Below are 10,807 nucleotides of genomic sequence, written 5' to 3' on the forward strand. Positions count from 1 at the left end.
TCGCTGCTTACGAAACGCGGTTGTGAAAGAGAGTGAGCTTTTTAGCTCCACTCTTCGCAAATCAACTCCAGCCATTTGTTTTGGGGTGCAGGAAATGTAGTTACAGCAGGTGTAGCTGGGCACGCACCGTGTGCCGCAGGGACTGACCCCTCCATTAGCACCTGGTAACCCCTCGCAGCTCCCCGGACCGCCCCTGGTTCCTCAGCGGGGAGGTGAGCAGTGCCGTGGATAGGCCGAGAGTGCCCTCTTGTGGCACAGGTGGGAACAGGCAGAGAGGGAGGGACAATGAGGTGTCTCTTTTCCAAGGGGTGCACAGGACTAGCTCTAGTCCTCTGAATTGCACAGTATCCCGGACGCAGTCCACCTGCTGATTACAGATTAGCTGTAGTTCTCGTACTGGGCTAGAGTAAATTGGTAATGACATTTCTATCACCGAGCAGTTCAGTCGTGTTATTTAGAATGCCGCTCATTACCCAGTGCTCAGCACCAGTTCAGGTTTGGACTGAGAGCAGCCATGAGGAGAAGGACTCGGGGTGTTGGTTGATGAGAAGCTCAACGTGAGCCTGCAGTGTGCGCTTGCAGCCCAGAAAGCCAATAATAAACTGTTAATAAATCATTTGTTCTTAAAGATAAGCTACTAGCAGTGCATTTAATTTTATTAAGTGCTTTATATCAAGAATACTACATAATGCCTTCCCTTTTGAAAACTAATTATTTGAACCATATTAAATCCAGCATTTTCTATTCTATGACCTTTTGGGACTTTGAACTCAGTGCTGAGCTTATCCACAGAAGTCACTAGGGCCTTGGGAAAGGTGCCCACAGAAAGAACTGTTGGGCAGCTCATGCTTTCATTTGAACTTTGCTACGTGTTTGCTTGACAGTGACTTTGACAGCACAGAGAAATGCAGTGAGAAATGTTGGCTCTGCTGTTCTCTACCTGAAGGCTAAATAGACTGCTCTTTAACTACGTGTTAATGATGTGCCTGTAACGCTGGTTTGGTTTGTTGGGTTTTTTTTTCCCCAACAACTAATGCAGCAAGTCCTGACATTTTCCCAGCATGAGCACTGTGTTACAGAAAGGGGTTGCTATAGAGGGGTTTGACTTTGCGTGTGTTTGGGTTGGTTTTGTGCTGTCTTGTGTCCCTGTCTCTGTATTTCATTCCCAGCCATTCCTGCCCAAAGCACCGTGCTTTTTTGCTGGGGTGTTCTGTGGAGATTACGGGAGATTTTGGTAAGAAATTCCTGCAGCAGTAAAACTGCTGCTGAGAGGCCATCTATAAAAACCTGCGAGGCTGGCTACATGGAATACTCTCTGCATGATATAGTTGCCTGGTTGCTCTGCTGATGCAGGGGGAAAGAATGTGTGGCTCCATCTAAGACATCTTGGTATATGGCAGAAATTTCTAAAATTCAACATATTATTTTTGTGGCCCATTACTTAATCTCTTGCTCTTTAGAAAATTCTATGTAAATTGCTTCTGCCTACCTGTAAAATCCATGTGCAAAGGTTGTGCTGAGATGGCCCGAGCTTTGTGGTAGAGGTGCCTCGGACTGGCGCCACACAGTGAGCTCTACCCGCATACCTACCAGGGAGAACTTCTAAGGGCACGATAAGGCAGTTGTGCTAGAACGTAAACTAAAAGCAGCTAAAAGGGTAGACGTGCTGCTGTGCGGAGTTGGCTGGAGAGGGCAGTCAAGTACACAGGAAAGAAAGGGGCTGCCAGCAACCTTGCGCTGTAGCGGCAGGAAGGTGCTGGGAGGGGAAAGGTGTTGCTGCCTTGGCCATGCGGTGTGTGACCCCCAGCTGGGGACGGGGTCTAACCCTTCCCCTTCCGACTGCCCCTTGGACGGGGACTCTCATCTCAGCGGCTCGTCCATCTCTGTGGACATTTGCTTTGTTAGACTCTCTTGAGTGGCCAAAAGCAGGCAGGTGAGGTCAGAGGTGATGTCATGTTATCCTTTCTGCCACACTCCAGTGAAGACAGCCCACACCGTGTCAGCTTGGACAGAGGAGGGGTAGCTGGCTTACTCTTCTTTCTCTTTCACCAGCAATATCTGATTTACCTTTTTATTAAGACGAAGTGATATTCTTCCTGGCCCAGATAGACCATGGTCACAAAAACAGCTAGCCCAGCATGTGGCCCAGCAAAAGGGACCAGTCTTTATGTGTGTCAGCAGCCCCCACTCGCTGCTGGCCTGGTTGACACAGGTACCTCTATCAGCCCTGGGCATCTTCACAGCCTTGGACTTGAAAGTGAAATAGTTAATGAAGACACCTCCCTGCTCAGATCTTTTGTGGGGGTTCACTTTCAGCGATTTGATTTCTAATCCAGGGCAGCATCTTTGACCTGACTTTTTAAAAAATACTGTTGCTTTTGACAAAGAGAGGAGTCTTTGGAGTATTTAAGAAGCTGAATACAGTTCCATTTTTCATAATTTAGTCAGAAGTCCTGTAGCATCACCTAGTCTGGCCAGCATGTGCCATTAAATATTGCCTTCTTTCTCTGAATTGAGGTCAGTAACTGGCACTTACTTAAAGCATACTGTTCAAGGGATATTTTATCTTACTTTGAAGACATAGAAAGCAGAGAATCCCCTGCTTTCAACGATTAGTCTTTCTTGTGTTCCTTAGGTGTTGCTAGTATGTACCTAATAACTAATTTTGACGGAGTCATTTCTCAGTCTAGCTGAAAAGCTTGCTCTGTCATAATTTGCAAAACATATGCATTTATGCTTTCATATTTTGGACCAATAGGTTAGCTACCTTTGTGGCTTCAACCCTGGAAATCTTATTCGTCAGTGAGTTTCATTTATTGACAAGTATAATATAAATAAGAAACTACAAATCTCAAACAGTGTTATGTCAATTATTGAAAAAAAATGAAGAACCAATTTATTTGACAAGTTTACAGGAAATAAAACTACTTCCACATGCTTTATTTAACCATAACTCCTGAAATTTCTACTTTTTTTTCCTTTCCTTTTCTCCTAATCAGTGCCATAAAGCGACTGAATGAAGACCTGGCATGCTGTTACAAGTTGGTGGCTCCCAATAGCATACTACACACCCAAATATTACCCAGACTGAGTGCAGACAGACATCTCGGGCAGCTCTGGCCACACATACCAAAAGCCAGATTTAGATTTATAGTTTGAAACATATATCTGTTGTGACGGGATTAACGCAGCTCCATGTTCCTTCTCAGACCTTTCCTACGCTAGAGAACATGCGGATATTGGAGGCTAGCAATCAGCGCAGCTGCCATGACGATGACAGGGCTCTATAAGCATTTGGAGATGAACTAATCTGTCTTTACACTGCTTCAAGCTGCACAGATTGCTAAACTGAGTCTATTTTTATAGTAGCCAAGGCCATAGGAAAGAGAGGGAAAGCATAATCTTAAAAACAAGTTGGAAAATAAAAGTGTGTTGCCTCATAATTGCACACAAACATTTTTTCTATCACTTGCACCACTTGGTTTAGATTTCAAAGTAGGTTGGTAATTAAAGCCACAAGTGCTTTTTAAGAATCTAAGACTGAAAGAGGTGTTGTGAGATCAACAGGTAAGTTTGCTAACCACACAGTAACATGAAAATGGGATGTATGATCCTCTTTGAGATTTCAAAGACAACTACATTAGTTTTAAAAGAAGTTTTTCACTGAAGTTGTGTCCATAGGGCCCTGCAGTCTCCGTAGTGACTGGGTGTGGGGTTAGTTCTGCTGAAAACAATAAAATGGACTCGTGCATTCTTTCTGCCTAACCCCTGAGACACCGCTGGCTCCTTTCACACGCTGCTTATACCGGTATATTACTCTCTTAGAGTTTTAAATACTAAAATTTCTGTTGTACCTAGTAGTGGAGAAAACTTGTCCCCCTCTCTGGTTTAGAAATATTTGCTATCTCTAACTTAGAGATATTGACTATCTCACTTTCATTGGGAAGTACAAAGGGTATTTGCCAGGTAGTCTGCCTCTTTTGTTTGGTGTTCTTGGTAGATGCCAGAGACTAGATAGAGACATGTTAGCTCTTCTGTGACTTCTAAAATTCTTTAAAAAAAAAAGAAAAGGGGGGGGGAGGGCGGGAGGATTAGTCTAATTCAGACCAACCTCTATGGTGTGAGTCATCCTACTGGAGTCAGTGACTTGTGTAAACAGCAACTTTTTGTATAAGGAAGGATTAAGTGATTTGGCTTCTTTTAGGAAGTTACTTGGAAATGAACTGTAGCCAATTTTAAGCTGGATTTGAGTCCGGTATAAAAGAGGTGGGATCCATTCAGTGAAAGTTACCTAAAAAGATGGAATTATTAATAAAACTTTTTTTAATCAGGGTTAAAGGACACAATGCTGTAACGGCACTACTGCAAGCCATTTCTGATTCCTAATGTAACTAGTTAACATGTGACTGTTCCTTTGTAATTTTTAATGGGGAGTTAGGAATTATTACACTTAATCTCTTAGTTCTAAGACTAAGGAAGCTAATGAAAAGTATGGTCTTTAAAAATATTTCATGCTGCAGTATGACAAGCTTTACAGTTTTGAGGCTAATGATCAAGATTTTCAGAAGATTCCCAAATTTACAAAAAAGTTTAGAGTAATGAGATGTGCATAAGAAGAACAATGGGCTATAGTAATTCTGCTTGTTGTCATAATGAATATCCTTTGTGACTTGGAAGTAAATGAACATTTGTACATATCCCTGCTGTATCATTCTTATAGGTAAATGGATTCCTTGGATGTTTGATAAAACTAATGCTCTTCTATCACATTTTTAACACAACTGGGAGCGTAATTCAGGTCTTGGAAATCGTCAGCTAGACAGGTCCCAGCCAAATACTTCATACTTTGCAAAGATTAACAACTAAGTAATGCCTATAAGATATGAAGGTATGAATTTCTTGTTGATTTTACTACAAATTCAGTTTGTCCATTTTAGAGACAGATTTATGTCAGAGTTCTATATGCTCATTCTAACACTATCACTGAGGGGTTTTTTTCTGTTATTAAAAAGGAACAGAAAGGTGAAACAGACTTTTTTATCATGATGCTTTGGCCAACATTGCATTAATAAGCCCTTCTAATCAGAGAGCCAAAGCTCACCAGTTTTGAAGTCCAGGTTGCACAGAGAGCTCCAGTTTTAATCACAGTTGTGAATTTTACAGTTCTATATTTGGTTTTACTGATGTCTGCTGGAAGTCAGCAGTCTTTCGTACTACTAAACACTAAAGTTAGACAACTAAGTCCTACTAAAGACAACTTTAGTCCTACTAAAAATATTTTGTGAAGATCTCTGATGGCTTTCTTTTATTGTGTGACATAGCTTTAAAAAAAGAAAGAGTAACAAGTAACATCATTTTAAATCTTAGTTTATAAAGGCTGGATTTGTGCTGCAAGTATTTGGTGGAGCTTTTTTAATTGGATACATGCTACAGGTATTTGACAGGATTTTTGTGAAGGTATGTGGGCAAAAAAATATTTTGTCATTTGGGGAGGCTATTCAGGAATGCTGAATGTACCTTGCTAGGATAAATTACATGTGACCAGACAGTCTTGTTCATATTTGTCATGTTGGAAAAAAACTGAGTACTTTAGGCTGTTCAAAACTGTATTACTTACAGATAAGGAGCCATAACTCTGCACACCAGCATCCTACAGCATTATAGACTAAATAGTTAAAACAGGCTGAAGGAGCAAGTCTCCAGCAAACCATCAGCAGTTTGATGCCTTGTTCTGTCCCTTAACTACTTGATGACAGTGCATGTGTATCTTAATACATAGTATTTGGTATCTGATATCACTTCTTGTTGCTCTCTGAAGGAATTCCTAACTCTTTATTTCTGCTTCCTAATTTGAAAGACACTACCTTAGTTTGCCAAGTTCTTCATATGCATGGTAGTAAACACAGGAGTGCAGTGTTGGGAAAAATGAAAGGTTTCCAATTAGTTCACTGTTCTTGAGGGTCTATTGGCACCAGCTAATGCATCTTTATTGTGTTTCTCGGTTATGAACAAGTTGTGTCAATTGACACAATTTTCTAGCTCCAAGTATTTTTTTTCCTATGTGTCTGGAATATGAATATCGTGATGGAAAAGATAACTGCAGTACAAAGAAGCCAACACAGACCTAGCAAAGAAATGGGGTCACTAGCAGAAGGGTGGGAAGCACATTTCATTGCAACCACATGGGTGGGGATGTTGTTTGGGGGATGAGAAGGAATAGGACTGACGAGGGAGGTTAGAGTGATAGTTCTTTGAGCAGGGAGGAGAAGACTCCAGACTACTTGTCTCCAGTCCCAGCAGACTAGCCTTAAGGCCAATTCACTCATCTTTAGGCAACTAGTTATCGTAATCAAGCCCGGCAGACTATGATGTTGCGATTTCTTGTATTTCTACAGTAACACATGGGTGTGTTTGCATTCTGCCAGCACAAGAAAACGGCAGTCCTTTCCTAAAATATCTGTAGTTCAGAGGTCTGATCCTCTCAGGTGCTAAGAGTCCACAAGTGTTTCTGGAGCTATCAGTCATAGGGCATATCTGCCAGTTACACAGCACAGGTGAAGATGATGACTGAGACTTTCTTACAAAGGAAAGGAGACAGGGAAGGAGACGGTAGGGAGTATGAGGGAAAGGATTACCATAAAGTCTTGCAGACTGTGAATGTGACCGTACTGGGCATAAAATGCTGCTACATTTAAATGAAAATGTGTTTATCTCAGTGGTGCTGCTGGAGCAAGCAAGGGCTTGACAGACTGGACTGCACTCAGTAATCCTCTGGAGGTCCAGGCTGCATTTCAGGAGGATATTTTATACGTAATTTTTTGATGTTTCTTGAGATAGGACTTCAGTGAACACAGGTTTGCTATTGCATGGTTTCCTGTGCAGCTTTTCTACGCAGTGTTCAAATAGGTCAAGATACTGATAATCTATGTGTTAGGCTTATTGAAAGTGGAAATCCTACTGCAGCCCATTCCTGTGCTGGTGCGGGCTCTGCTCTGCTTGTTTGCCCTTCCCAGTGGTCATCCTAACTCTTTACAGGCTCAGGCTCAACCTGTCCAAACTCCAGATCAGTGTTCTGTGTGGCTGTCCCATAGAAGAGAGGTTTCTCTCCACCAGAGCAGGAGACATTGTATTGTGTGAGAGTCGGAGCACCACTCACTACCTTCCTGACAGGTCTGCGCTAGCCTACAGCCATCTACCAAGACTTTTTCTAGTGCACAGAAGAAAAATGAATACTGTTGGTCACCTTTGGGCTACCACTTAATAAAAGACACTAAGTTTGCAAATACTTTGGCTTCAGTTTTACCTTGGGTCTTATTTAATTTAAAATTAGGGGATGACAATTTCTTTCAAGATTGTCACAGGACTCAACAACTCACCAGGAGGCAGCATGATGACAGTCCAAGTTCAGGAACCATTTTCAGGTTCAGACAATAGATTAACATTACAACTCAGAAACGAGATCTTGGAGTCTAGTTCTTGGAGATAGTTCTATGAGAATCCAAGTTCAGTGATGGTCAAAAAAGCAAACAAAAGTGTTAGGAACTCTTAGGAAAGCAATGGAGGAAAAAAACCCCCATTATCATAATCATCATAATACCTAAACTACCATGATTCCTCTACATCTTAAATTCTGGGCATCACTCTAGTCTTCCTATCTCAGGAAGGATACAGAAGAATGGAAAAAAATGAAAAGGGCAATGTGAATTATCAAAGGCATGGAGCAGTTACCACAGGGTGAGTAATCATGGACCAGCTACCACGAGTAAGATGGGGTTCTTCAGTCTGGAAAAGAGGTGGCTGAAGGAGGAAAGTGATGGGGTTTGATGGGAAAAATGGGCAGTGTGAACCTTTGGAATCAGTGAAGGTCATTCCACAGTCTTGTGTGGGAGGCACTGAGAACCAAATGATTCCAGCAGGCAACATGTTAAGAACACATAAAAATAAGTGTTATTTAATGTAACAACATAGTTAAGTCCTAGACAGATGACCTTTGGAAGCTGAAATTTTACACAGGTTCAGAAAACAACTAAATTCACAAAATAGAAGCATATTTTGCTTTCTGTATAATTGGGAACTCTCATCCATGTCAGGAAGTCTTTGCGCTGAAAATGACTGAGGTCATCATCATCATTAGTAGGTAAAAGTACCAGTATGTCTCTGACTGAGCTGGTTACAGATATGTAACATCCCTAAATAGTTATCTATTTTTGGCCAGTGCCAAAGAGTTAAGTATCAGGCTAGACAGACGTTTGGTCTCAGTATGACCCTTTTTTTAGAGTTACCCTAGATTTCAAATAATTACAGTCAGTACTGCAAATTATTTTAGGGGTTAAATATAAGAAAAACTTAAGTGTGAGATTATTCAAAAGTTACGGGGAAACTGGCTTAAAGCCTTCTTCACCTTATAGATTTTAATGGGAACTGAATCAGGGCAAGACTGGTAGGTCTCAAAAGTGTGTGGTATTTTCAGCATCATTATTTTCCTCCACCTTCGATTGTTAGAAACAACATTCATTCCAGGTAGGAAAAAAGGCTAGCACAATACTTTGGCATAATAAAGGGATTTACTGTAAGAGAAAGCTCGGTGATGCAGGTGACAGCTCTTCCAAGAGCCAGTTCTAGAATGGGGAATGAATGCTCTTAGAAAGCAAGGATTATGATAAGTTTCACCCCCTTTTTGTTCTAGGTGCAAAATGTGTCCCCATCCTGCTTGCCCTGACGGCGCATCATGGAAGTGTGCAAGTCTGGCCACTGATTTATTTTCAAAACAAGATCTGCTGTAAATGAAGATCAGGTGAGAGCAGAACCATCACTTGGCTGCTGAAGTTCTTTGGAAGGTTCCTGGGTGCATGAAGTTCCTGACAGTACTGCAGATAGGGAGTAATCTTTGTGGAAGAGAATCCACTTTGTTTTGCTGAATTCCACAGTTTTCCGTTTGAATATGAAATCTCTTTGCAATTCTCCAAGGTTGCTTTGTAGTATTTTCATTTCAGTGATGTAAGAGCTGCCTTTTACTGCCAAGCCCGTAATTAAAGCAGTGTTGACTGGTACGTAATGAGCTGCAAACAGTGTACCAAAAGATAATTAAAGATGCACTCCAGATAAGCAGGGCATGAGCATCCTTTTTATGAGGTGTTAATGTCTGAAGACCAACTAGTGAAATTGATCTTGCCTCCTTCAGGATGAAAGTTCTGCTTAAACATCAATAGCATTGTACTGCCCTAAAAAATGTTTGATGTGGGGATTTCTAAAGGGGTGTGCTTGTCCTAAGAATCCCCGGGCAGGCGCCTGGTGACAAAGTCCATGCTGCACAGGTTAATTCGGCATCCCATTCAAGCTAGCATGGTTATGGGGCCACCTTTGCAACTCCTAACAGTAGGGCTGCTCTGGAGGGAGAGAGGAGAGGAGCTCCTCATGCCCTGATCTTGACTAGGATAGATGCAAACCTTTCTTTGAGAGCCATTTTAAAGAGCACTGGGGCTAATCATTGTCCAATAATTGTGTTGTCCCTCCTAAATGTCCTTTACACATATATCTTTAATTTTTGTTGTGTTTTCAGCATGTTCTACATGTGATTTGGATTCTTCTGTAGATGCACTTGTATCACGACTGGCATAAAGGAACATTAGCAGAGGACACAGTGGGTTTCCACATCTAGACTCTGCTGAAATCTATAGCAAAATTCCATGGGTTTTGGTGGGAGCCTGAAGACAATCTATGAACCAACAAGATACTGGGTTTGCTAACACACTGCTTTGAGTATTCCTGCTTCTTTTCCCACACTCTTCCCACTCTCCTATTTGTGAAATGAATAAAAAATACAGGGGCAGGGGGAATACTATTTTCTCAACACAGTTTAGAGAAGAGATGGGAGAGCTCACATGCGATTGATTTGAGTACGACTGACATGCAACAGCATGATGGTGCCAAGGGAACAAGGGCAGCCGGGGCTGGTCAGTGTTGTTGCCTGAATTAGTGTATGTTCAGATTGGAGCTGTAACACAAGTTAGCTCTTACGTTAGGCCAAGTCCATGAGTCTCAGCAGAAGAGGAGGAAGAAGAGGGGGAGGTTAAGATTACCATCTTCTTTCCTGGAATCTCACTTAAAAACAAAACTTGCAATCAAAGTCTCTATCAATTAGCATTGCAAAGAAAATCTCTGAAAATGAAGGGTGTAAAGAGGCTGCCTGGCAGAGTGCCTGAAACAATAACTCCGGGAAGTGTGAACTGCTGTCTCCATAGCCAGAGGATGTTAACAAAAGCCTGGTCTATTTGACTTAGCTAGTAAGGATGGACAGTCACTATTAGTAAGTAGTGCAAGTCCGTGCAAGCCTCTGCTGACTCCTCCTTATCTCTTCTGCACTGGCTGTGGCTATAGGATGTACATGTGTGTGCTGGAAGGTGTGACTTCCCTGTCCCTTTGAGATCAATATTGCAGGCTGCCTGCATGGTCATCTTTGTGTGTACTTATTCCTTTGAGATGATGTTTTCTGCCATGAAAATTGGAAATACAGAAAGAAAAATGACAGCATTTGTTCTAGCCCTCCCTGTGGCCAGACTGAATGAGTAAGCTCTTTGTACCCTACAAACATCCTTGGTATCCTTGATCCAGTTTATTATGCACCCCATGGACAGTTATAATGGAATTGCAGAGATATGGAAAGGTCATATGCAATTCCACATTTTCTTGTGCCAGTCTAAATCAGGGCTGCTCAATTCTCTTTGACCCTCTGCTCCTGTGCATCCATCCCCAAGCTGGTGCTTGAACTGAGCTCACCAAAAACTAGCCTGGCAAAAAAAGAGTGATC

This window comes from Strigops habroptila, chromosome 5 (genome assembly GCF_004027225.2).
Source record: "Strigops habroptila isolate Jane chromosome 5, bStrHab1.2.pri, whole genome shotgun sequence".
Taxonomy (NCBI): domain Eukaryota; kingdom Metazoa; phylum Chordata; class Aves; order Psittaciformes; family Psittacidae; genus Strigops; species Strigops habroptila.